The sequence below is a fragment of the Notamacropus eugenii genome, chromosome 3 (assembly GCF_028372415.1).
Source record: "Notamacropus eugenii isolate mMacEug1 chromosome 3, mMacEug1.pri_v2, whole genome shotgun sequence".
NCBI classification, from domain to species: Eukaryota; Metazoa; Chordata; class Mammalia; order Diprotodontia; family Macropodidae; genus Notamacropus; species Notamacropus eugenii.
This window is the reverse complement of record NC_092874.1, coordinates 464,840,998-464,866,819: the sequence shown is the minus strand read 5'-3', so window position 1 is coordinate 464,866,819 and position 25,822 is coordinate 464,840,998. Positions and strand designations below refer to the sequence as shown.

The 25,822-nt window shown below is 37.8% G+C and overlaps 1 protein-coding gene across 7 annotated transcripts in view; it reads right to left on the bottom strand.

Annotated features, from left to right (window-relative positions):
- Positions 1–25,822, bottom strand: part of FHIT (fragile histidine triad diadenosine triphosphatase) — a 1,742,479-nt gene that overhangs the window by 500,741 nt on the left and 1,215,916 nt on the right. The window lies entirely within an intron of this gene.

Below are 25,822 nucleotides of genomic sequence, written 5' to 3'. Positions count from 1 at the left end.
CAAGCAGAATGAACACTTCATATGCTACATGAAATAAGACCAACCTATGAGTGCCAGGCAAAGGAAGAAGCACTAGCCTCTAGTCAAAGGTCATGGTTTAGCACCATCTCTGGGCTTTATGATCTGTCAGATATTCCCTAATTCTTAAATAAGGCTGTTGGACAATATGGCTCCTGAGGTCCCTTTCTATGTAAAGACCTATGATACGCTTATCCTCTGACCTGGGGAATGACCAAGGAGTCAGCCAGTTCAGCTTGGAAATCTGAAATGGAAAGGGCCTTCATCAGAGAAGAATCAGTCTATCCACTAAAATTACCAAAGCATCTAAAGTTGTTGCAGAGCAGCAGGAGGGACAAGGATGACAAAATCTTTATGTAATAGGGATTTCAGAACTCACTGACATCCTGAGATTTGTAGTTCAGAAGGATGCCTTCCTTCTCAGCCTAGAGTGTAATTTTTATTCCCACAGTCTTTGAGCTCAAAGATGGGCTTGAGTCATGCCTGGGAGTTCTTAAAAGGACACACATAGCCTAGGAGACCTAGACTGAGAAGCAGGGGCCAAAAAGAGTAGAGCATTAATAAAGGTAGAGAGATACTGTCTTCAACCCTTCCCAAACTTAATGAGCTAAGAAAGAAAGCCAAACAGAGGCCTTAAGGAAGAGGAGAAAGTGAAAAGAAAGATTGAAAGGAGGAAGTGAAAGGAAGGCCATAGACAGAAAAGTTGAGCTCAGAGAAGGCCATCAGACATCTCAGATATCTCTGGGCTGAAGCTATGGGATTTGCCTACCTTTTCCCTACTACAAAGTCTTCTCTTCCCCAAACTTTCCCTCTCAAAGACTGCCCAGTAATAGAAACTGTAATGTGCCTCAGCTGGGTTTTTCCCCCATCTAAATCTTTCCTATATATTGGGTTTTGTTCAAACACAAAGAGACCAGGAGTTAACTAGAGATTATAAATACACACTTAAATTAGAGCAGAGAGGCTGATTTCTTTCTGAAATTTAAAAACTGTCCTAACTGGTGAAGGGGGAGGTTCTGATCTACTACAACTATCTTCATCATATTCCTTCTAAAATAAACCCCATTAATTAGAGAAAGGAACCAGGTAGACCTAAGGACCATTACACTGCCCCTAGGCTACAATGCAAGCTAATTATTGTACCAGGGTGTGGCTGACTGACTGTCCAGAGGGAAAAGTGGTAGGAAAGAGAAAATAGTGGACCAAGAAAAGAAAACACTCTAAACCATTTCCTAGGGAAGAAAAAGGAAAGACCTAAGAAGGAATTAGCTCTGCCTGTTCAGCAGGAAGGATGGAACACAAAGGATGGGGTGCAAGCCAGCCATATCTACCCTCCACAGTCCAGTGTTAAATCCATTAGACTCAGCCTGGTTTCAATCCTACGTCCAACTTACCCCTTTGACCCAATCCATCTCCCACCCTTGATTAACTTCTGCTCCCAACAGCTTAGGTTATTTTTATTTTATATATAAACCAATAATAAAAGAGAATAATTGGCTCAATTTGTATATTTCCACATCTGGCTATTTGCTTACTGTATTTCACAAAATAGACAATGAAGCTGGATACTTTTACTATCTTCCCCCCAAATACATAGAAACCTTTTAAGAAAATATTTCATGACAGAAAAGTGATTCAAGTGATTTTTTTAAGTGCTCTGCATTTATGCACAATTTAATTTTTCAACCCACTTTCCAATCAGTTTCCCACCCTAGACTTAAGCCTGAGGATATGTGTTAGGATCCAGTTATAATTACTCCCTAACTGTACATGGAATAATAACTCCTGCATTATGTGGCACATGAAAGGTAAAGGTAACATCTGGTAGACCACATCCAGAACAATACCCCTATTTTCCTGTATTCAGAGCTATGTGCCTTTTCTATTTAGTAAAATACTTATGCTGAAAATGTAGGATGACAAACGTGATCTGACCTTTTATATATGCATTAGTCATCAGAGCAGGAACAGAGGAGATGACACTCAAAAGCTGTGCCTTGCTACTCAGCTAATGGTACCTATATAAAAACATCTCATAATTAGCACAAACCTGAGTTAACTTTCTCTATACTGTCATGTCTAATTAAGTATATTATTAAGAAGAAATGTGAGACATAGTAGCATTCACACCCCAAATCTCAACTCCAAATTTATAAAAAGGCCAAATGTGGATTTTTAATTGAAAGCCTATTCTAAAAAGCATTTCTTTCTACTCTAAAAAGCCTTCAAATTATTTTTATAAGGGTGTGGTGAGATCAAGTCAGAGATTTGGCAGTGATAGGGAGATTCAATTATCCAGACATCAACTGCAGCTCTCCCTCTGCCCTGATGTAGAACAGTTCATCTTAGGCTTTCCTAAAGAATAATTTGATTCTTTAGAAAGTAGAAAAAGTAGTGTAGGGGAATTTTTGTTCTAGACCTGATTCGGGGTACTGGCATGGAAATAATGCTGACCTCAGAGGGAAGTGACCCCTGTGTACACTTCTATCCATATGATGGAAAAGATGAAAATTAGAATCAGTTTGCCACACACATTAGAATTTAGAAGGCCAGATTTCGAAAGGTCTAGAGAAAGGATAGATAGGATTCCTTTCCTTCCTATGGAGAAAAGGAATTCGCCTGCCTTGCCCAAAACTTGGTCAAAAAATGATATTGAGGAAGTCACTTATGCTAACTATACTGGGAAAGTGGGGTGGAACTCACTCAAGAAAGAAATTAATTGGAATTTCATTATAAAAAACACTTCCAATGAGGACAAAGAGGTGAGTACCTATGAAGACCAAAGTGTATGAACCAGGAATTTATCATCTAACCTAGATTTTAAAAGGTATGTTTTGGCGCCAGCTATCCCTACTTCCTGGAATGGCGTCCCTCTCTCCTTTAGGGCACAATTCAAGTAACATTTTCTGCATGAAGTTTTTTTTTTTTTCCTGATACCTCCAGCACCCAGCAGAGAGCCTGGCACATAGTAGGTGCTTCATAAATATTTGTTGACTACATGATTTAAAAAATAAGATATGCACAGAAGATTGAAGCAAGGGTGGCAGGACCAATTGAGCATTATGTGAGTAGGGCCAGTGTAAAAGAAATGCTAACAAATGCTAAAAGGATGCTTGGAAGTTATATTCCTTCTGAAACAAGAGTTCATCTCTTTAATATCAATATTCCACTAGTGTTACCACATGGCTGAGAGCACTGGAACATTCTTATCTTAAAGATCATACTTCAAACAATTTAAAAGAGAAGAATATATATACATATATATACATATCTTTCACAGCTAAGGGAAGTAGATGCAATCTTAACCAAATAAGGAACAGAGGAAATCACAAAAGACAAAACAGATAGCTTTGATTACGTGAAACTGAAAAGCTTTTGAACAAACAAAATTAATGATCTATGATAAAGATAAGTGTCTACTTGGCAAAAATCTTTGAACCAAATTTTTCTAATGAGGGCTTGGTATCCAATTATATGTATATATGTATGTGTAGATAGATATAGATACACATATATACATATATTCCCCTACAGATATATATATGTATGTTCTCTAAATATATAATATAATATTAAAATCTATAAATATATTATTTGTATATTATACATAGCATAATATAAGATTAATATATAAATTACATAGGTATCTAATATGTAGTATAGAAACAATTCAGATATTATATAGATATAAACATAGATATTACAAAAAGTCTTTCCCCAATAGATAAGCAAAGGATGTTTTTTAAAGTTCTCAAAAGAATTACAAACTATTCACATTCATATGAAAGGATGCTCCAGATCACTAATAGAAAGAGAAATACGCATCAACATGTACCTGAGGTTTTACCTCACACCCTACAAGTCAGCAAAAATGACAAAATATGTGAACAGTCATTTATGGAGGGGCTGTGGCATGTAAGAAGATAGTCACAACAGCACCTCAATTAAAACTTAAGTGATGTAGAAAAGCAAAAGACAGCAATAAAAATTTTATTGTTTTAAAAAAAAGATTCAGAAGGCAACAGAAATACATGTTTTGGATATGTGCGGTGTGTAGTATGTGATATGTGGGTATGGAGCTGCAAATATACAACCAACTTCTAAAACAATTTGAATATGCAAATGAAGTGACTACAGTGTCCATACTGTTTGATCCAGAGATTCTACTAGAAGGTTAATATCTTAAGCAAGTCACTGATAAGAAAAATGTCCCCAAATGTGCTAAAAATATTTATAGTGCTATATTTTGTGATAGAAAAGAATTAGAAATAAAGTAGATGTCCATCAACTGGGAAATGGCTAGGCAAATTGTTACATGAATGCAATGGTCTGCTACTGTGCTGTAGTATATGATAAACATGATGAATACAAAGAAACAGAGAAAGATTTACATAAACTGAGTCAGGGTAAAGAAATCAGAGGAAAGAAAACACATACAATGACTACAAAAGCATAAATGGAAAGGCTACCGCAAAACAATCTAAAGTGAAGATTTCACAGTTCTAAAGTATAAGTATAGTTACAAAGGAGAAAAATGATAAGACATCCTAACCCCATACCTGCAGAGAGGGGGAATACCCATGGGTGTGGTACATTGCACGTATTCACAGACTTTTTCAATTTGTTAATTGATTTTGCTCATTTCTTTTTTAAATTTTATAAATATATTTGTTATATGGGATGAGGCTCTGGGAGGGAGAAAGAGAGGGGTAGTGGTTAAAAACTAAATGGTGTAAAAAAAAGACTAATAAAAAATTATTTTTTTTGAAGATAAGACACACACAGAGGGGGATGGAAAGGCAGATTGTAGGTTAAGTGCAAGCCACCACATGCTGCAAACAGAGTTGCAAAGAGGAAGTGCAATAAGGATATCATTTAAAAAATACATCAGAAAAAGAAGATGGGCTGGTCACAAGCCTAGAGCAAGGGAAAATCAAAGAAGAGTGCATGTACTGCACAAGTAACTTAGAGATGCTAGGAAAAAATAGTGAGGCAGTCCCCTAGTATATTACGTGGTCCTCCACTTATGGCCTAGAAGTGTGACTTCATTTATGGAAGGACATGAAAGACAGAGACGCAAGACAGCCAGACATAGGTGGACTACAGTTTGTACCACTGAAGAGCCATAGCAATGATATCACAAATCTTTTGGAGTTTGGGAGAAAATATGAAGATCAAAGGAAAGGAGGATTGTTACCCAGTTTGGATGAGGCAATGATGATGGATGACAATGGACATGAACAGGCAAGAGTTTACCTTTAAAGAAATCAATCACTTTAAGTGAACTGCAAGTTCCATATAAGTTAACACTGTGATATGAGACAAAATAGCTACTGAAAACAAATACTGATATAGGAAAACAGCATCCAGAACACAGGATCTGAAAACTACCTCATACTCTGCCTTAGTCAGGTCATATCTTGGGTGTTTGTTTAGTTTTATTTATCACAATGGCCTGAAAATGAAAGAAGATGAAGAAATGGTGACATTCAGAATCTGCGTCATTTATCTTGACATTGCCCAATTTTCAGCATCAACAGTTTATGCATATAGGTTATATTTGAGTTTTTGTAATTGCAGATGATACCTTCTCTTCTTGATCATCAGTTCTAATTCAATATTGATTTGGACCTTCGCTTTAATGTGTCAATGATCTGATTGCAAAATAACATATAATTCAGAAATGACTTCTACATAAATAACAAGACTTTTTTTGTATATTTAGTTAGAATTAATTTCAACTTTTGTTACAGAATTCAGTACTTGCCATATCTATCACCTTCTGACTCTTCCAAAGAGGGGAGAGGACAACAGTATTCATGCTGTGTGCACGAGGCCTCTTAGTAGACTACAAGACTTTGGTTTCCTCCATTTTTTAATCTGGAACCACATTTTCCAATATATTTTTCATCATCCACTTTTGTATCTACCTTTAGGACAGAGTGATCATGTATTAATGAATATACTGATTGGATATGAAGGAATTTCAAAAGTTTTTCTTAAAAGTTTTCTTCTTTACCAATTGCAAGAGATGGTGGTGTATAAGCTGCAGTTCTCGAGGGCTTTGACCATTTTCCATTTTTGTCTGTGTATGTCTAGCTTTGAAGAGGGAAAGAATATATTCACTGTCTGTTGAAGTGGATTAAATTATTTTCAGGGTGATCTTTATTTAATATACTCATCACAATCATTTCAAGGTGAGTTACCTAAGTGCTGCATGAAGTGATTGTTGCCTTTGGGCGAATGGTGAAACCAATTCTTTTGTTGTCTACTTGAAAATAATCAGTAGACTCTTACCTTTAATTTCAACCTTTTAATGGCTTTTGTTTTCATTTATAATGAAAATGTCAATATTTGATATTGCCTAGTAACATGTCAACTCACTCATCATTGGACAAGTAAGGTTTTCACATTTAAGACGGCCAACGCAGAAAACTTATACAGTATTTCAATTTTCTAGGATTCTTAGAATCTTCTGTCTCTTTACTTGCCACTCTTAAAATACCATTACCGTATAAATACAGGACACCTTTAGACATATAAGTATTAATCATTGAGGTTTGTTTTTCTTTTGGACATGAGATTTTTTAGAAATATATTTTCTAGGACTTGGTTTACATGTTCAAATGAATTTACATATTTTTACTTATTTGGCTATCAAATAAAAATCATACAGATGAATTTTTTCACTTAATTACTTGACTATAATCAGCTCTAAAATGTCAATGTAATTAGCTTTTTCCATAAATGAATTGGTCTTCATGATTTTGTAATACATTTAGCTATCAACATACATAGTCATTCAATTGACCTGATTGATTGTTTGAAACCAGTCTATCTCTGTTTATATGGGTAATTGATTTGACTAATTTAACTTAATTGACTAGTTAAGAGCAGGCTTAACAATTGTTTAGTCACTTGTTACTTCAGTCCAACAGTGAGCTACTAGCTTAAATAATTGATCAGTGCATTCACAACAGTTCAATTGACATCTGAACATAGTCACTATTACTTTCAACAGACCATAAAGGAGGTCAAGAAGAATTATATTCATCACTGTTAAGTATGTTTTACAATTTTTTTAAAAAATTTTACTTTTTATTTTTAAAAATTATTTAAAAATCAAATGTAGTTAAAAATTAAAATAATGCCACATAATTAGCATGATATAGAGTTGAGTTTTCAAAACACTTATTAATCAACTGATCCCAATTTATTGAGTACTTACCATAAGCAATGTGACATATTGGAAACTTAATAATGTCTGTTTTAATCAATGTAATTCATGATGGAAAGGAAAGTCTTTATGCATATCTCCTTCCAGAATACATACAATGAAAATTTCACTTTCTGAAATCAAATTAATTATTAATTTCAAAAAAATTTTCAAAAGTTCAGTGTATTTTCAGAAGAATAAGGTTTGTTTATTGTTTTGCTGATTCTCTGGGGTTTTCTAGGTATACATATCATTATGTCAATGAAGAGTAATATAACAAAATCATGGTAGATGGAAACTGGGTACAGGGTACAATGCTAGCAACAATTATTTTTTTTAAAGAATAAGCATAGAAGACATTATCAATGACTAGAATATACTGTAGCTTGGACACTTGATGAGAATGACAACAGATTGACTGTGCAAATGACACATGGCTACCTTCCTGCCTGCACCAATACAGATAAAGGAAAAGAAGTCCTTTAGTGCATTGGGTAGATCCTCCAAGAAATATTTGAGAATAGAAATGGATTAAAATCATCAAGAACGCTAAGAAGTGAACCAGTGGTGTTCTGTTCAGTGATGGTGTTCTGCAGCAGCAGAAGGAGTCCCATACTACCCTGATCCCTGCCTCCTGTAGTGCCCATACAGAACTACAAAAAAAAGTTTCCAACATTTTTTTTAATTCTCAAAGCATCATAGCTATAGAGTTGGAAGGAATTCCTCATTAACAGCATACACTGATAGAGAGAAACATTTGTTTCAAGTGAATTAAAAGCTATAAGGAAGGAGTGTGCTCAAAATCAAGTTCACTAATGGATTTCCACAATTACTACACCAACAATAAAAAATAAATATTCATCCCAAAAGAAGAACCTGAGGGGGAAAAAATTGCAAAATTCATCATAAGAGATGCAAGGAATATTACCAATGAGAAAAGAAATTATTTTGAGGTGATACATCGATGTGTGGGGGTTTTGTTTTTCTGTTTGTGGTTTGTTTGGTTTTCTGTTTGTTTTTTGTTTTAGTTTTGCTTAATAAGGCATTACTTTACAACCTAGAAATAGAACTCAAAAAATAAAATCTTGGATAATGTGCACACATATAAGTATGTGTGTATACATATATAAATTATAATCATATGTTATCATGCATGTATACATAATATATGTGTATATATCTACATATTCCTATAAATAAAATGGCTTGCTCCCTCTGCTATCAATGACAAAATCCTTGGCATGCAGTTTAAGGTTTGAAAAATGTGGAAAATGAGATACATGTAAAATGTTACATGTTATTTTTTTAAACAGAGCATCAGAGAAAGGAAAAGCGAGGGAGGGGGAGTGAGGAAGGGAGGAAGGAAGGAAAGAAGGAAGGAAGGAGAGAGAGAAAAGAGAGGGAGGAGAAGGGAGAGGATGAAAAGTGTGGAGAGAGAGAGAGAGGAAGAGAAAGAAAGAGAGACAGAGAGAGAGAGAGAGAGAGAGAGAGAGAGAGAGAGAGAGAGAGAGAGAGAGGTGTTAGCTCTCTAATAGATTCCATAAAAGGAGAAGACAAATGATGAACCAAAGATGCTGCTTCAGCTAGGAAGTTATTTTGTTTTTGTTTTTTTTCCAGATGTTAAAATGGCCATGGTTTTCAGTGTTCAGCAGAGGATCCTCAAGATGAAATATGAGTTCTTTGGCTAATATCATTCACACTGGGCATTTTAAAGCACTGTCTGCTTTTTTCTGTTTCTTGTCATCCAGCACATCTCAGAGGGGCTTAAACTCCATAAAATACAATTCAAAAAGTGAAATATTCCCTCCTTTTTGGTGCTGTAAGGGAGCCACAGATAAAGGCAATAATAACAACAAAATTCCATCTCCAATATTTTCTTAAATTTGGAGAAAATAGAACTATTTCTTGGAGCACGTAATATGTAGAATCATAGCCCAAGAGTGTAAATAACTAAGGCCCCCTAATTCCCTAGGTCTTAGCAAGGCATAGTATGAAACCAAGTTTGTTGCGCATAATCAGAATAATACAAAACCAAGTAGTTAATGATTTTCTTAAATAATGTAGCAAATGGCCTGCATGCAAATAAGCATTTTGCATTATTGAGATATGAAGGAGAATAGTTGAAAATGGAGCTCAAGGGACTTGGATGAAATGTGAATAGCCAGCAGGCTGGCATTATACACAGATTCGGTTCCCACATCCTTTTTCTATGTGACCTCTCTTGGGTCATCTACCTTCCTTACCCTTTTCTCTCTTTTGGTCAGTCAGCTTCAAGAGCAAAATGTCAGCATTCAGGATAGTTGTACTATCACTTTTTGGGTAAAGGAAATGATGGTCAAAATTAGATCTAGGCGGCCTCTATCTTCCGTAATGGCTGTTCCTATGCACACAACCAGGGATCAGAAAAGACTGTTATTTTTACACCCTAACTAAATGCAAATGACCAACAGATACAAATGAAGAATAATTAAATATCTTCTATATGCAGAGCACTGTACTCTGCACCAGACAATGTATAAAGCTTACAAAATACATAGTCCCTGACTTCCTGAAACTTTTAACCTAATAGGAAGATCAGATACCAATCCAAATAGTTGCAATAAGCAATATTCCATGATATGTATATTAGATAATTAGAAAGCCAAGTGTTTACTGAGACCTGAGGAATAACATGGTTACAATCAGGGGAATCCTGAAAGACTTCCTGGAAGAAAGGTCATTGGATTTGGGTTTTGAAGAATAGATAAGAATTGAATTGGCAAAAAGAGAAAAACATGATATGAATCAATTAATCAATTAATTAATGAAAAGCCTTTTAAGTATCTAACTATATGACAAACACTCTGTGAAGGAATAATGATAGACTAGAGATGGAATCAGTCTTTATGCTGAGTGATAAATCAATCGACAATCATTTAATAAATGATGACTATGTTCTAGGCATTATGGTAGGCACTGGGGTAAAAGTGAAACAGTCCCTGTTTTCTAAGAGCTTACACCGTATTGGGGAGAAACAAGATGTACATATCCTGACGTTTACATGTACTTTCCTCTGGAATGAAGGAACTGACCTACACTCCCAAGCTCATTTTATACTGCTTTTGAAAAATAATAACAAGTTACATGAACGGGGCGGGGGGAGGGATCAAGAATTGGGCAACCCCCCCTCAAAAAAAAAAATAAGACTCAAGTGCTGAGCATGCAAGCAATTAGCTATTGCTTGATAGACTAAGAGAGATTATCCCAAGATCTGAGTTTACCCTGTTCAGGAACAGGAGCAGTCTTATCTGAGTTTGGGTTTTTTGTTTTTTTTTTTTGTCATTGTTGTTTATTTATTTGTCTGCTGGTTTGTTTCCCAAGCCAAAGAGATCGCAGTTTGAATAGTTTATCACAGAAAAGAAGATAAAGAGCTGATTTCAAAACCCTGATATCAATGTGGGGAAAATGATTTATTACAGGGTCCTGGAAAAATTATTATATTGTTTAACCATATATAATTGAATGCTGTCCACACCCAGAATGTCCCTTGAGCCCATTAACTCTAGGAATACTGGAGATGGTTACAAGGCACTTTGGGTTCTCCCAGGTTCTAGATCCACCCAAAGCATTTTTATTTTGGTTACACACCCAGGATTTGTGAAGGGCTCCACCCAAACTTTTATTTTGAGTTCCCTTGTGTTTGGAGTTTCAGCCAAATTTTATTAGATGTTTATAATTACTTACTTCTATCTCAATTTACCTCATTCTATGGTGTCCTCTCAGTAATAGTGCTTAACTGAAGTCCATGTGATTCATGCTTGGATAATTCTGTCAAAATCTTATATGATTCTAAATCTTCCAGAACCTGGGGGGAGAGAGCCACTACCTTTCTAGCTCACTGTCCTCTGCCAAATGGCCATATAAGTTTCTTTAAAAAAATAATTTCAGATTTGGAGATCTGTTCTCAAGAACAATATCAGTAATGGGGAGAGATGGATCTGCCAGCACAAGAGAACTTGGCAGATATGTCAGTTGCACCACTTCATTACAGGATGAGTTGGAAGATTCCCAGGTAGTTAAATCATCATCTTCGTCTTCTGTCCAGAACCAACAACACAAACACAAACTTTTTATTTCCATTTCTTTTAGAAGACTCGGACTAATTAGCCCGATCTGCTTTGGAGCATGACTTGAGAGCTTGAATTTCATGGGCTTGGACCAGTTCTTCCCTGAGAAGGATGCCCTCACAGCCCTTTACCTTGATTAGTCACAACTGGAACTTGAAGGCTTTTTTTATCCTTTAAGTTCATCGAACTTCCTTCAAAGGAAATTGCTGCTGCTGTTGTCATCGTTTTCATTGTCATTGTGGTTGTGGCTGTTGTTCAGTTGTGTCTGATTCTTCTTGACTTCATTTGGGACTTTCTTGGCCAAGATACTGGAGTGGTCTGCCATTTCCTTCTCCAGCTCGTTTAACCAATGAGGAAACTGATGAAAACTGGGTTAAGTGATTTGCTTAGGGTCAAACAACTAGTAAGTGTCTGTGAATAGATTTCAATTCATGGAGACAGATCTCCCTGACTCCAGGTACTCATTGGTACTCTATCCAATGGGCCACAAGACACTCTTCTATTTTCTTATTAGAAATTTCAAATTTGAACTTGGTGGCTTGAGTTGCTACAGCAAAGAAGGAGTCTAGAGTCTCTGATGTGTTCCTGCAGCTCCAGAGAGATAAAAGCTAGCCTAAGGGATGGGAACAATGTGAGGACCTCTCCTGCTTCTGAGTCAAACTACTTGTCCCTTTACTCCAGTTAGATTGCTAACTTATCTGTTATTTACCTATGGTTTTCAATTTAGATCTCATTTGCTTATTATAAAACCCTGTTGGTCTGAAGAAATGCTAAATTGTGCATGTTATACAAAGGTTACAAATAGAGTATTAAAAAGAGGGCTTTTTTTAGTCTAAGAGAACTGAAGGTTTGGTCAGCAAGAGCTAATGAAGAGATACAAAGCTTTAAAGACAAAGTATTAGGATATAGAAGAAATCTGGTATATATATTTAATATTTAGCCAGAAAGAAATCTTAAATTAGTGAGAATGTTAAGGGTGCAAAAGAATTACATGTGGGCAAGCTTACTTTTATTTTTGAACTGGCAGCCACCAGTCTTATTGGCCAAATTGGAAAGAAAAGCTACAATCCTTTAGGAGGGGAGAGGTGAAAGAAACCACACCTCCACCAATAAGGAAATCTCCTTCCTTACCTCCAGCTCACTGGCAGCTGAATCTACCTTGCTTACTAGTGACATCTGCTGCCTACATACAAAATAGATGTAAGATACTCCAATGCATCTGTGATCTCATTCTGGTCATTCCTTTCAATGGCACACATTTCAACCATCTAGTTCATCCTTTATAGATTAGATCTAACCAATGTGCTAGAAGCCTTTCTCACTGTTTCTCAATATATCATGAGATCATCAGTGAAACACTCTGGTGGGCTACCTATTACCGCTCAGTTGTGCCATGTGACCCATCCATCTTCTCTTTGCGCCATATGATTCTTCAATACAATCCTTCATTTTATTCTCCAGACTTCCCTATTGATAATAAATTTTTAAAAATCACAGAAATCTTATATATCCCAAGGAAATAATGAAACCAAATATTTTTTAAAGTTCCATACATTCCAAAATATTTGCAGCAACAATTTTGTGATAATACAAAAACCCTGGAAACTAAGTATATTTCTATTGCTTGGGAAAGGCTAAACAAGTTGCAGCACATGAATGTAATGGAATATTATTATGCTGTAAAAAATGACAAACGTGAATGAATACAGAGAATCACTGAAAGACTTACATGAACTAAAAGCAAAACTAAGTAAGAAAAGCCAGGAAAATAATATAAACAATGACCACATCATAAAAAAAATGGAAAATAAATTGCCACAAAACAATTAAAAATGACTGTTGCAAAATTATAAAGCACAAACTTGGTCCTAAGGAAAAGATATACGAAAATACTTCTCCCCACTCCTTTTCAGAGGTAGAAGATTCCTGGGTGTAGAGCATGGCATATGTCAGATTTATTTAATATATGTGTTGATTGGTTTTGCTGATTTAAAAAAAAATCTTCCTCTTTGTTTCATTTCTTTATTTTTTTTTTACAAAATTATTTGTCATAATGGAAGGAATGATATGAAGTTGCCCAAGGAAAATCTAGACAATGTAAATACAAAAGCAAATACCAATAAAAGTCCATTTTAAAAAATGAGGTACATTCCCCAATTGATAAATGGTCAAAGGATATGAACAGGCAATTTTCAGAGGAAGAAATTAAAGCTATCTATAATCATATGAAAAAATGCTCTAAATCACTATTGGTTAGAGAGATGCAAATCAAAACAACTCTGAGGTACCACATCACACCTATAAGATTGGCAAACATGACAGAACAAGAAAATGATAAATGCTGGAGAGGATGTGGGAGAGTTGGAACACTAATTCATTGTTGGTGGAGCTGTGAGCGCATCCAACCATTCTGGAGAGCAATTTGGAACTATGCCCAAAGGGCTACAAAAATGTGCATACCCTTTGACCCAGCAATATCGCTACTAGGACTATATCCCCAAGAGATCATAAAAATGGGAAAGGGTCCCACATGTACAAAAATATTTATAGCAGCACTCTATGTAGTTGCCAAAAACTGGAAGTCAAGGGGATGTCCATCAATTGGGGAATGGCTGAATAAATTATGGTATATGAATGTAATGGAGTACTATTGTGCCATAAGAAATGATGAACAAGAAGACTTCAGAGAGGCCTGGAAGGACTTATATGACCTGATGCTGAGTGAAAGGAGCAGAACCAGGAGAACTTTATGCACAGCAACAACCACAGTGTGTGAGAGCTTTTTCTGGTAGACTTAGATTTTTGTAATAACACAAGAACTTCTGAAAAAAAAAAAAATCCCAATGGTGGACCTCAAGGCAAAATGCCTTCCACACTCAGAGAGAGAAATATGGAAGTCACTCACATAATGTAGCAGATCATGTTTGTGTATGTGTATCTGTTTGTGTATCATGTTCTGATTTGTTATACGGATTCTTTCATTTATCTTAGTCTGACTACATAGCATGACTATAGTGAAAATATACTCAATAGGAAAGTATATGTAGAATCTATACAGAATTGTATGCAGTCGTGGGGAGGGAGGGAGGTAGTGGGGGGTGGGTGGGGAGGGATAAAATCGCAATTGCATGGCAGTGATTGTTAAACATTAAAAAAATAAAAAAATATTAAAAAAAAAAAATGAGGTAGATTGCTCACATTCGCCACTCACCTTTTCATGGTCCTCTGTGTAGAACTCATCTTTGGTTCTTTTGAGACAGTGCTGTTTCACATCTTGCTGCCCCACAGCAACAAGAGTAAAAGGTTACTATTGAAAAGTTGATGCTTTGCTTTCATAATAAGCATGAGATCAACTCAATTCTTCACAATTTCCCAAACATAACAGAGCTCACTCTCCTCCTCATTTTTAACTCTAAGTCCAGCTATCTGTCCCAGATATACATATTGATGAAAAAATTCTATAATTTTCCAGTATATGTTCAAATCTGAGCAACTGTCATTCTTTATCCACTTGGTCTTTTTTATGTGAATGGTCAGATCAAATTCTTAAGTGTTTTCAGATCTCCTCCAGAAAATTGTATCATCTTGGGGTTAGATGCAAAGAACACAATGATCTGGATAACCTCATTATTCACAAGGAATCCTGCTTTTGACCTGGACTCTGCCCTGAATTTCCTCTATATCAGTACTGAATATTTCTGACAAATATACATCTCTCTGTTCTATACAACAGTTGAAGTTTATTTTCAATGTAAAAGAGCTTGCAATGTGTTGTTTTGTTGCATGGAATCATTTGTTCTGATAATCACCAAATAACATACATTCACCACATCTTATAATTATTTATGAGATGGCAAAGTTGAATATTGCCTGTTAAAGCCTGCTGGTTGCCTACTCATTCCCTCATTGAAAATACCTTATGTTTATATATAGATAGATGAGCCTCATAAACATTTGGCATGGAGAAGAAAGCAGACATATAGGTCATTAGTTAATTAGGTTCCTTGGTCATCTTTTTGAATATTAATAAGTTCACATTTTTTCTAAGACTTTGGTGTCTTCTCTTTTTCAGGTTCCCTGAATATAGGTGCTTTAATGCCTTTACAATTCTGTTACCTCCAGCAGAGATTGCCTCTGTGTATACTTGGTCTTAAGAGGTTGGTTTTTTCCCCATCTTTGTTCTCTTTAGGGTCATTTTTCCTCATCTCAGAGATTATATTAGAGTGCAAATCAGGTAGTCCAAGTCACTGGCCATGATGAAGAAAACAAGTATTTTGTTTTGTTTTTAACAGATACAAAACATGCACAATAATTTTGAAGGGAAAGACACTAGTGGTTGGGGAGACCAAGAAAGGTTTCATTTGAGCAGAGCTTTGAAGGAAACTGGCAATGTTAGGAGGCAGAAAAAAAGGATGGAAGGTATCCATGTATAGTAGACAGTCAAGAGCCAAGGAAAAGGAAGGTGGAATCTCTACATAAGGAACAATTAAAAGTCCAGGTTTTTTGTACCAGAGTGTACATGAAAAAAATTAGGTTGGGGCTGGATTGTTCAAGACTCACTTCCTTCAAGACAGGCATGTGAACAAAATATCCTTTCAAATTCTATCCTACTCAATGGTTCTGGGAATCTGGGAAATATTGAATATTGGATTTACCCACTAATTTCCAATATTCTAGAAAAAGAATTTAGAAATACATTATCCACCTAATCACAGCCAATTCTCTTATATTCAATTTGGTTCATGATTTGGGCATCAAAGTCTCCCAGAAACTCAGAATACATATCGTTTAGAGTAAAGTAGGTCAAAAGTAAGTAATGTAACAAGGTTGCTGAACACACATGACTCTCCATATCAATTACTCTTCTCTAAATAATAGCTGCCCTTGCAAAAAGCACACTACCCAGCACAAACTGTTTGTCTTACAAAAGGATGCTGAAACATATTGATTTTTTTAAGTGTTTAAAAAGTCTGTGCTTAGAATCCAGATCAGCATTAAGTCAATTCTCTTAAAAATACATGTAACTAATGTCAAAGGTCTAGGTTAAACCCACATTACCCTCGCAGAAAGAAAATAATTAAAATTTTCAGTGGTAACTTACAGTGAATATGGGCTCTTTAACCAAGGGTGCTACTAAAGTGCCATCACAGAACTCTAGTGATATCTGATTTATCACCATGATTGAATGCTCGAATACCAGGGAATCAAAGAGAAACTTTACCAAAACATCTGAGTTGTTTCTTTGACTCTGTCCCTGCATTCACAGAACACTTAAGAGATGGGCCCCATTACAATGAACATTTAACTCATATGGTAAAGTAGATATATTCTCATATTCTCAGATGTTTCTTATGAAAATCTTTGTTCTCCCCCAAAAATTGTTTAAAAATGTCATAAAATAGAGTTGGATCATGATTCAAGAGCAAGGCTTCCATGGCTCCCAAGTGGTCTACAGACCATGTACCACATAAATATGCTGAGGGTTTTTTTTTCTCCCCATTAAATGCTAATATTTTAGAGAAAGGGAAGGAGGGAACGAGCACTTATATAATGTGGCAGGCTCCACGTTCTGTTCTTTTTACCAATATTACTTCGTTTCATTCTCACTGTGACCCTGAGAGGTAGGTGCTATTAATGTCCCCATTTTACAAATGAGGAAACTGAGGCAAACAGAATTTAAGTGATTTGTCCAGCATCATACATGTAGCAAATCTCTGAGGTTGGATCTGAATACAAGTGTTCCTGCCTCCACCTTCGGCACTCTATCCACTTCCCCAGCTAGCTACCTCTAGAAAAATATTAACTCCTTTTATCTTATCTTAAAAAACTAGCTAGACCAATGATATTTGCATAATTAACAGAGAAAAAAAGATGTTACTGTATAAATAGCCAGCTATTGCAAATCCATGGGGAAAGAAACTGCAAGAATGAGAAGGGATGGCTCTTTGTAGCGTGTGGGATTCCCTTTATTAGCTGCCTGTGTGATGCTGAACAAGCTATACCACTTTTCAGGGCCTCCAGTTCCCATATGAAAAATGAAGATGTTAGACTAGAAGATCCACTAGAATGGCACGGGGTGAGGGGGGGGGGTAGAACATAAGCTCCTTGAGGGTAATCCATCAACCAACAAGTGTTTACTCAGTGCCTATTCTGTGCCAAGTATTGGGGATTGAGTATGAAGGACAAAATAATCCTTACCCACAATGAGCTTACATTCTACAGGGGATTCACACATACATCATAAACATAATGTGAATAAATACACATATATACAAAGCAGTCAAATACAGTGCAATTTGGGAAGGAGGGATCTATAGTTATGAGCATCAGGAAAGGCTGGAGTTACATGTCAGGAGAAAAAGCTTCTTTCTGAGATCTAGGTAAGGAGGGAAAGCATTTCAGGCTGGAGGGCCAAGGGATGTGTGTATGTGTGTGTGTGTACATATATGTGTGCATGTGCATGGGTGTATGTATGTGTATAGATTATTATATGTGTATATACGCATTATATGTGTACATGCATGTGTGCATGTGCATATGTATATGTGTATTGTGTGTTTATACGTATATACATACATATTCTTACACATATACAATATACACAATTGAACATGTGTACATGAACATATCTACACATGCGTGAATACATCTATATATGTTTCTATTTCTACACATAATAGTTATCTGCATAAAACTGGGAGTTAGCTGTCTTTGTATCCTCAGTGTCTAGCAGTCTCCTGTAACTCCTTTTATAGATGAGAAAACAGAAGCTCAGGTCAAATTACTTATGGCAGTGGAGGGATTCGAATCCAGGTTCCCTGCTCCCCAGTCCAATAACTATGAGCTTCTCTAAGAAGGATTGAGACAACGTCCAAAGATGAAATCAAATATAAACAATTCAGCAGAGTCCTTTAAAAATGACTGGATCTCGGGTCTTATGGACCGAGGTTTGAGTCTTGTCTGTGGTACTCATTACTGCCAGTAACTGTGTAAGCCTGGGCAAGTCATTCACCTTCCCTGGACCCTAGGTTCCCCATCAATAAAATGAGACCAGGCCCTAGGGCCCTGCGTCTAAAGCCAGAAAGGATCTGAGATGTTAAGTTTAATCCCCAGGGAGGATAGCTGAGCTTGCTTAATTTCCAACAGGTAGTAAGTGTCACTTAGGATTTCCAAGTAGCTCCTAAAAACTCCTGGGCCAGGACACTGTTCTTAGCAGAATAAGCTTCCTTTTCACTCCTTTTTTTGGTATACACACCCACGAAATATCCATACAGGGACATGTGTACACACATACACATACACACACACACACGCTCACACACACAGACACACACACTCACATACACACACAGACACACTCACATACACACACAGATAGACACACACACACTTAGACACACACTCACACACTCACACACACATAGACACACACACTCATACACACACTCACACGCACACTCATACACACACACATTCACACACACACTCACACACACAGACACACTCACACTCACACACTCATACACACTTACACACACACTCATACACCCCCACACACACACCCTGCCTTATTGTGATTGCTCCTTGTCACTTAAATGCACAATCTATTCATTATTTCCCACTGGCTAAAATGGTGAGTGTCGTACTGACAGGTTCCCCTTCTTCTTTCCTCTCCCCTCTGATCTTCTGTTCCATGATTAAACATGCACATTGCCCAGGTTTTCACTGAAAGGGTGAATAAAGCTGAATCACAGATGGCAGCTATTAAATAGTTTGCCAGTGACAGTTCATAAGAAAAAAAGCAAAAGGGCCAGACCTACAGCTCCATAATTACTAAATGCAACTGGCGGTCTCCCTCAGCTGAATTTACAGGAGGGATACCACAAAGCATTGTGGGATCTGCATTCTGGAACATCCACCTCAAGGAAAGGGATCCAGCCTTTGGGCTATGGAGTAGACAAAATGTCAAAGAAGAAGCTTTTCTCTGAGAAAGAATCACCCAAAGGGAGGCAGGAAGAACCCACCTGTGAATGCCTCTTCTGTCCCTCGCCATGTCAATGGCTCAGCACCATGCCCCACCACCCAAGAAACCCTAGCTTCCAGTTTGTAGGAACAAGGGCATGTGGTGATGACCTTGGCACTAGGAATATCTGAGTTCAGATCTTGCCTGCCACTTACTAGCTGTGTGAACCCGGTAAGTTAACTAGCCTCATTCAACTTCAATTTTCTCATCTGTAAAATGAGGTTAATAATAGCACCTACCTCCCAGGATCATTGTGAAGACTAAATGAGATGGCATATAGGTATTTTGCAAGCCTAAAAGTACTATACAAATGCTAGCTATTACATTTATGTATTTTAAACAGTTGTGAATATGTTACACTAGTGTTACCTCCCCCTAAGGACATCTACATTTGGGGGCTTAATTCTGATTGTGGAATGAAAAGGCTCTGACCCCTGGTTAAATGCATTTCAGGCACCAGGCCAACTGGTAGAGGGAGGGCTTGATAAGGAAGCAAGGGCAAGGGAAATCTCACTCCACTGGCAGTTGCCAGCTCCACCTATGCAGAATATCACCCAGTTTGGTTGAAAGAAGGAAATCCCAGTCATAAACAAAATTGAATTCAATATCTTTATTTTTTAAATATATTATGGAGGGAGGAAGGCAAGGCAATTGGAGTTAAGTGACTTGCCAAGGTCATACACACAGCTAAACGTTAAGTGTGGGAGGTTGGATTTGAACTCAGGTCCTCCTGACTTCCAGGCTGGTGTTCTATTCACTATATCACCTAGCTGCCCAGAATTCAATATCTTTGCTCCCAAGTAAGCTACATCTTATGGTATAAGCATTCATCCAACAACCCCTGTTCATAAGACCACATAACAATAGTGGTAAAGACGGAATGGACAACAGGAGCCATCTAGTCCAATGCCTTCATTTTATTGATGAAAACACAGGATAAAACTAGACAGGCAGATAGACAGACAGACAGACAGACAGACAAGTAGAGAGACATATAGCCAGAGATGGATAGAGAGTGACAGAGATAGAGATAGACAGATATGGAGATAGAAATAGAGATAGATAGATAGATAGATAGATAGATAGATAGATAGATAGATAGATAGACAGACAGACAGACAGACATATAGCCAGAGATGGATAGAGAGTGATAGAGATAGAGATAGACAGATGTGGAGATAGAAATAGAGATAGATAGATAGATAGATAGATAGATAGATAGATAGATAGATAGATAGATAGACAGATAAAGATAAGCAGATATAGATACATGGATAGACACAGAAAGATAGAAATGGATAGATAGGTGGAGATAGAAAAATATAGAGAAGGATAGAGATAGAGAGATAGGAATGGATGGATGGACAGATGGATGGATGGATGGAAAGAGAAAGACAAGCAAGCAGATAGATGATAGATAGAAACACAGAGAGAGAGAGAGAGAGAGAGACAGACAGACAGACAGAAAGACAGATAGACAGATAGATAGATAGATAGATATGCTACCATAGGAACTATGTTCAGTCTCAGCTCTATGACTTACTATCAGTGTGGCCATGGGTAAGGACATTTCACCTCTTGGGGCCTCTGTCCCTTCAGAAGTAAAATGAGAAGATTGGACTAGTTGGCTTCCAAGGTCCATTTGAACTCTACTTCTGGGATTCATGGTTAGTATAATCTTTTGGCAAATGTGGTTTACTGACCTACAGTAGTATTCACAATCTACCTTCTCTGCTTGAATAGTTATCAACAACCTCTCTCCCCCTTCAGGAAGAAGCTTCGGAGCATGCAATGATGTTAAATGAGGTTTTACTCAACGGGTTGATTCATTCAACACAAATTCAGAGCTACACACCGAAATGGGCCTGTATTAGTGGGAAATCATGTAACTTGCACAGGGTTAAAATCTCATGTAAAATAAGGAAGACAAGTGCGAGAAATAAACATTGCCATATAAGTCGGCCTGGGAGATCTACTGTGTCCCAATATTTAAATTAAAAAGTCAGCAAAAAGATGAACTGAATCCCAGATGTTAATTGCACAGGCTTACTGGATTAGAACTAGAGATAATTAATTGCTACATTTTAATATGCATTGAACTAAATGGATGATAAGATTTCTGGTGGCAGTTTTGAGGTCCATAAGGGGGAAGATTATTTCTTCATAAGCATGAGAACCCTGGAGGCCAAAGTCATTTAAAATGTCTGTATTTAGGAAACAAGAAAAGTTTGGTTAATGGTAAAGATGGCTCAACAGAGAGTCTGAGGAATGAATGGAGAGAGCATGGGAACTCAGATCACCTTTATGGCATGAAATGTAGAACAAACTTTTGTATGAAATGCATGACGTTTGTATCATTATATTTAGGAGTTGGCAGTAACTCCTAGAATGTCAACAGAAGGGCTAGCAAGCCTTAGCCAAAAGCCACTACATGGAAGAAAAAAGAAAGAGAAAAATTTTTTTTTTTTTGAAAGAGTTTGTATTAACTAGCTAAATTGGAGGCTAGGTGGTGAAGTGGATGGAGTGATCTGTGGTCAGGAAGACTCATCTTCATGAGTTCAAATCTGGCCTCAGATATTTACTATCTACGTGATCCTGGGAAAAGTTGCTTATTCCTGTTTGCCTCAGTTTCTGCATCTGTAAATAAGTTGGAGAAGGAAATGGCAAACCCCCTCCAGTATCTTTGCCAAGAAAATGAAAAATGGGAGTCATAAAGAGGGGGACATAACCGTAAATGACAACAAGTAGCTAAGTATTGAAGTTGTTAAGATTTTTTTCAAGTTTACATAGAATGGTAAATATTCAAGGTAATCTGGCATAGTGTGTAGAGAATGAGATGTGAAATCAGGAATGCTGGTGTTGAGATACCTAACAGTCATCTAATCTCTCTGGATCTCATTTTCTTCATCTGTAAAATGCTCCTATTATCTCATCCTTCTTCCAGATATAAGCAAAAAGGATGCCCAAGGAAACTTGGATAGTGACAGGCAGATCCAGTTAAAAAGTGGGGGCACCTTTGCCAAGAAATGCCCCCAAAATACTCGTAACAGATTCCTATCACAAAGTCCCAGAGTGGCTAATCCAGGTTATTTACTTTAACCCATTCCTGTGACCACTTGCAAACAAAGATTCTGGCCCAGTGGCTTCAGATCACTGTGGTGGGAGGCTGAGAACAATATCCAGAGGATGGGTCTTTCTAAGTTAACAGAACCTGCCCCTGCCCTGAAGGACCTTGTATTCTAATGAGAGGAGGCGAAACTTATAGGGAACTGGTGGCCACAGAGCATGGTTTCATTCTGAGGAGTCACTGGGATGGTGAGTGGAAGCAGAAGGCAGACAACTGGTCAGTTATCTTTTCCAAGGGCAGTATTGACTGAATTGCTGTTCCAGAGCAAAAGGTGGAAAGCAGGGGAGGAAGGTAAGGAGAGAGGGAGTGGAGCAGGGAAGATGGCAAGATGCTTGGGTACACCCTGTGGCAGGATGGTGCAGATGCCAAGTATGTCCCAGTGTAATTCGATAAAAAATGCATCCAATCAGTCATCAAACAAGACAGTTCAGAGGACCAGGCTCCCAGACAGAGTAGATTACCTCCACCTAGGGGTGGCCAGTATGTAGACTGTCTCTTCCAGATTGATAGGAGGGGAGCAGAGAAGCAGATGGCAAGATACGGGAGCAGAGCCTGATTTCTGGGGTAGGTGATATTGTCTATCTAAACAACACGTGACATCCCATAGAAAAACTAAATGCCTTTGTTGATGGTGTTCATTTGTTCAGTCCTGTCTGACTCTGTGACCCCTTGGACCATACCATCCATGGGATTTTCTTGGCACAGATAATGGAGTGGTTTGTGATTTCCTTCTCCAGAAGATTAAGGCAAACAGAGTCTCTCAAACACTGAAACATGGACAGTCTACCAGTGCCATGCCAGGAAACTGAATCACTTCCATTTGAACTGTCTTAGGAAGATTCTGAGGACCACCTAGCAGGATAAAGTACCAGACACTGAAGTCTTTGCTCGAGCTGAACTGCCAAGTATTCAAACTATGCTTCAGAGAGCACAACTTCGATGGGCTAGCCATATTGTTCAAACGCAAAATGTATGCTTGCCAAAAGGACTATTTTATGGAGAACTCACATGGGGCAGGTGATCGCATAGTAGTCAGAAGAAGTGATACAAGGACACTCTCAAGGTCTCTCTCAAGAACTTTGAATTTGACTGTGCAACATGGGAGACACTGACACAGGACCGCTCAACATGGCGTGCCCACATCAGAAAGGGTGCTGTGCTCTATGAGCAAAGTAGAATTGAGACAGCACAAAGTAAACACAGGATGTGCAAATTTGGAGTATCCACCCAAGTATTCACATGGACTATGTGTGCCCAACCTGTGGTAGAGCGTTCCAAGCTCATATTGGTCTGATCAGCCACAGTAAGACACACTGAAACTTCACTTAATCATGGTGATGTCATTTTGGTCCTCTTCTAAAACAAAGGACAACAACCAACCAACCAAGGCAAAGAGAGGTTAAGGGACCTGCCTAGGGTCACACAGCTAGTGAGTGACTGAGGCCAGATTTAAATAGATTGTCCACTGAGCAACCTAAGTGCCTTATACTACATCAGACACTGCTCAATAACACTAGGAGATACTTAATTCTCTGATAAAGGGCTTTATATTCTGAAAGGAGAATCTTTCAGGAATATTTTGAAGCTGATTTACCATGGAACTAGCAGTCCCAATCTCTGTCTCCCCCAGTGCCTCTTTCCTTAGACCTGCTTCCTTGCAGTGCGGTCTCTCTGGGTAATAAAGGAACTTTAAAGCTGCCAGCCTGGAGTCCATTTTGTGTGCCTGCATTTTCATATTCATATTAGGTAGCATGACAAAGAGACCTAATTTCAGATAACATTGTTATGCTGATGATGCCCAATCTACCTGTTCCATCCCCACTGACCCCAGGGAAGCAATCTCCAGTCTGATTAGGTGTTCAGAAGCCAGTGGGGTCTGAACATCCAAAAGCTTCCTGTAAAGTGGAAACGGAGCGATTGATTGTAGATGGCTTCTCTAACCTTGTCAGTAAGTAGCCTCCCTTCCCCTTGAGTTACTTCCAGCAGAAGTCTGGCTGCAGCTCCTTACTAAAGCCCACAAAGGTGGGTTTCCTTTTTCTTCTTCGCTGGCACAGGGAATTCACCTTGCATATCAGCAACTCTTTGAAACTTAGAGCCTTAGAAGCAGTTGGGGTAGAATATAGCATTTGGTTCAGAGTCAGGAAGACCTGACTTCATTCCATATTCACCTATATAAGCACACCTTATACATAAAAAGTTGCCAAGTTAGTCATTAGAAGGTCTAATTAAAAATCTGTGGGTATCCCTGCTCAGATATCTGTAGGGCCTAAAATCCTAGGAGAGTCTCCTGAGCCTCATCTCCCAAGATTCACCAGCTATAATTAAAGAGGGAAAGAAGGTTTTGAGTTTCTTTTCATTTCAATGTAGCTATTTTTTATTCTCATCTCACTGAATGAATGGAGGGACAGGTAATTGCAGTCATACAATGGCTGAATGTACCCAGCAATCTTGTTGCAGGAGGGTAAAGGTTGGGCAACACGTGACTGGCTAGTCTTACATGGCTGGGTTGATTATTCTTCCCTGACGATTCATTCTTAGACTAATCTAAAAAAGGCATAAAATTCAGGAAGGCAGAGGACCTGTTTGGGCCTGGGCATCCCCTGGGCTGTTTCTTGGTCTTGGAGCTTATTCTTGTCCGTTATGTTTACAAGTCAGCCCTGCATCTGCTGCAAGTTGTCTCAGGAGGTGCTCTCCCTTTTCCTTTTGCTAGATCAGAGAACAATGAGTTCAGATATGGTACCCAATCCCATAACGCCACTCCTCCCATCTTTTATCCCAGGTAAACATCTAATCCTAGACCCTTAACAACTACAGATTAAGGAGTTGCCCTGCACAAAGTACTGGGCTTAATGTGGGGGCAGATACAAAAAAATGAGAGAGACATTATCCCTGCTCATGAGAATCTGATCATCTAGGTGCTAGAAACAAAATATGGATACACAGAATCTTAAAGAAAGGTACCACTTTTCTTGGATCTTATTTTTATAAAAGGTACATGTACATATGCATATATCTACATACGTATATTTCAGATAACATATATTCATAGCAACTCATAATAGGTCTACTATATATAGTGTAGTGGATGGGATTAAGGATCTGCCTTGGAAGAAGAAAGACCTACTTAGATCCTTCCTGTATTATTATGCATACTGGATTTGGAACTGTGGTGAAGTCATAAGACACAGGGGGAAATGAGCTGGATTTGAAGGCCCAGAATCACGGAATCAAAGTTTCCAATCTAGTTCAAGACCTAAATGCAAAGGATTCCCATCATAACATACCAATGAGGGAGAATACTGCTTCAAGGTCTCCAGAGTGAGTGGAGGGAT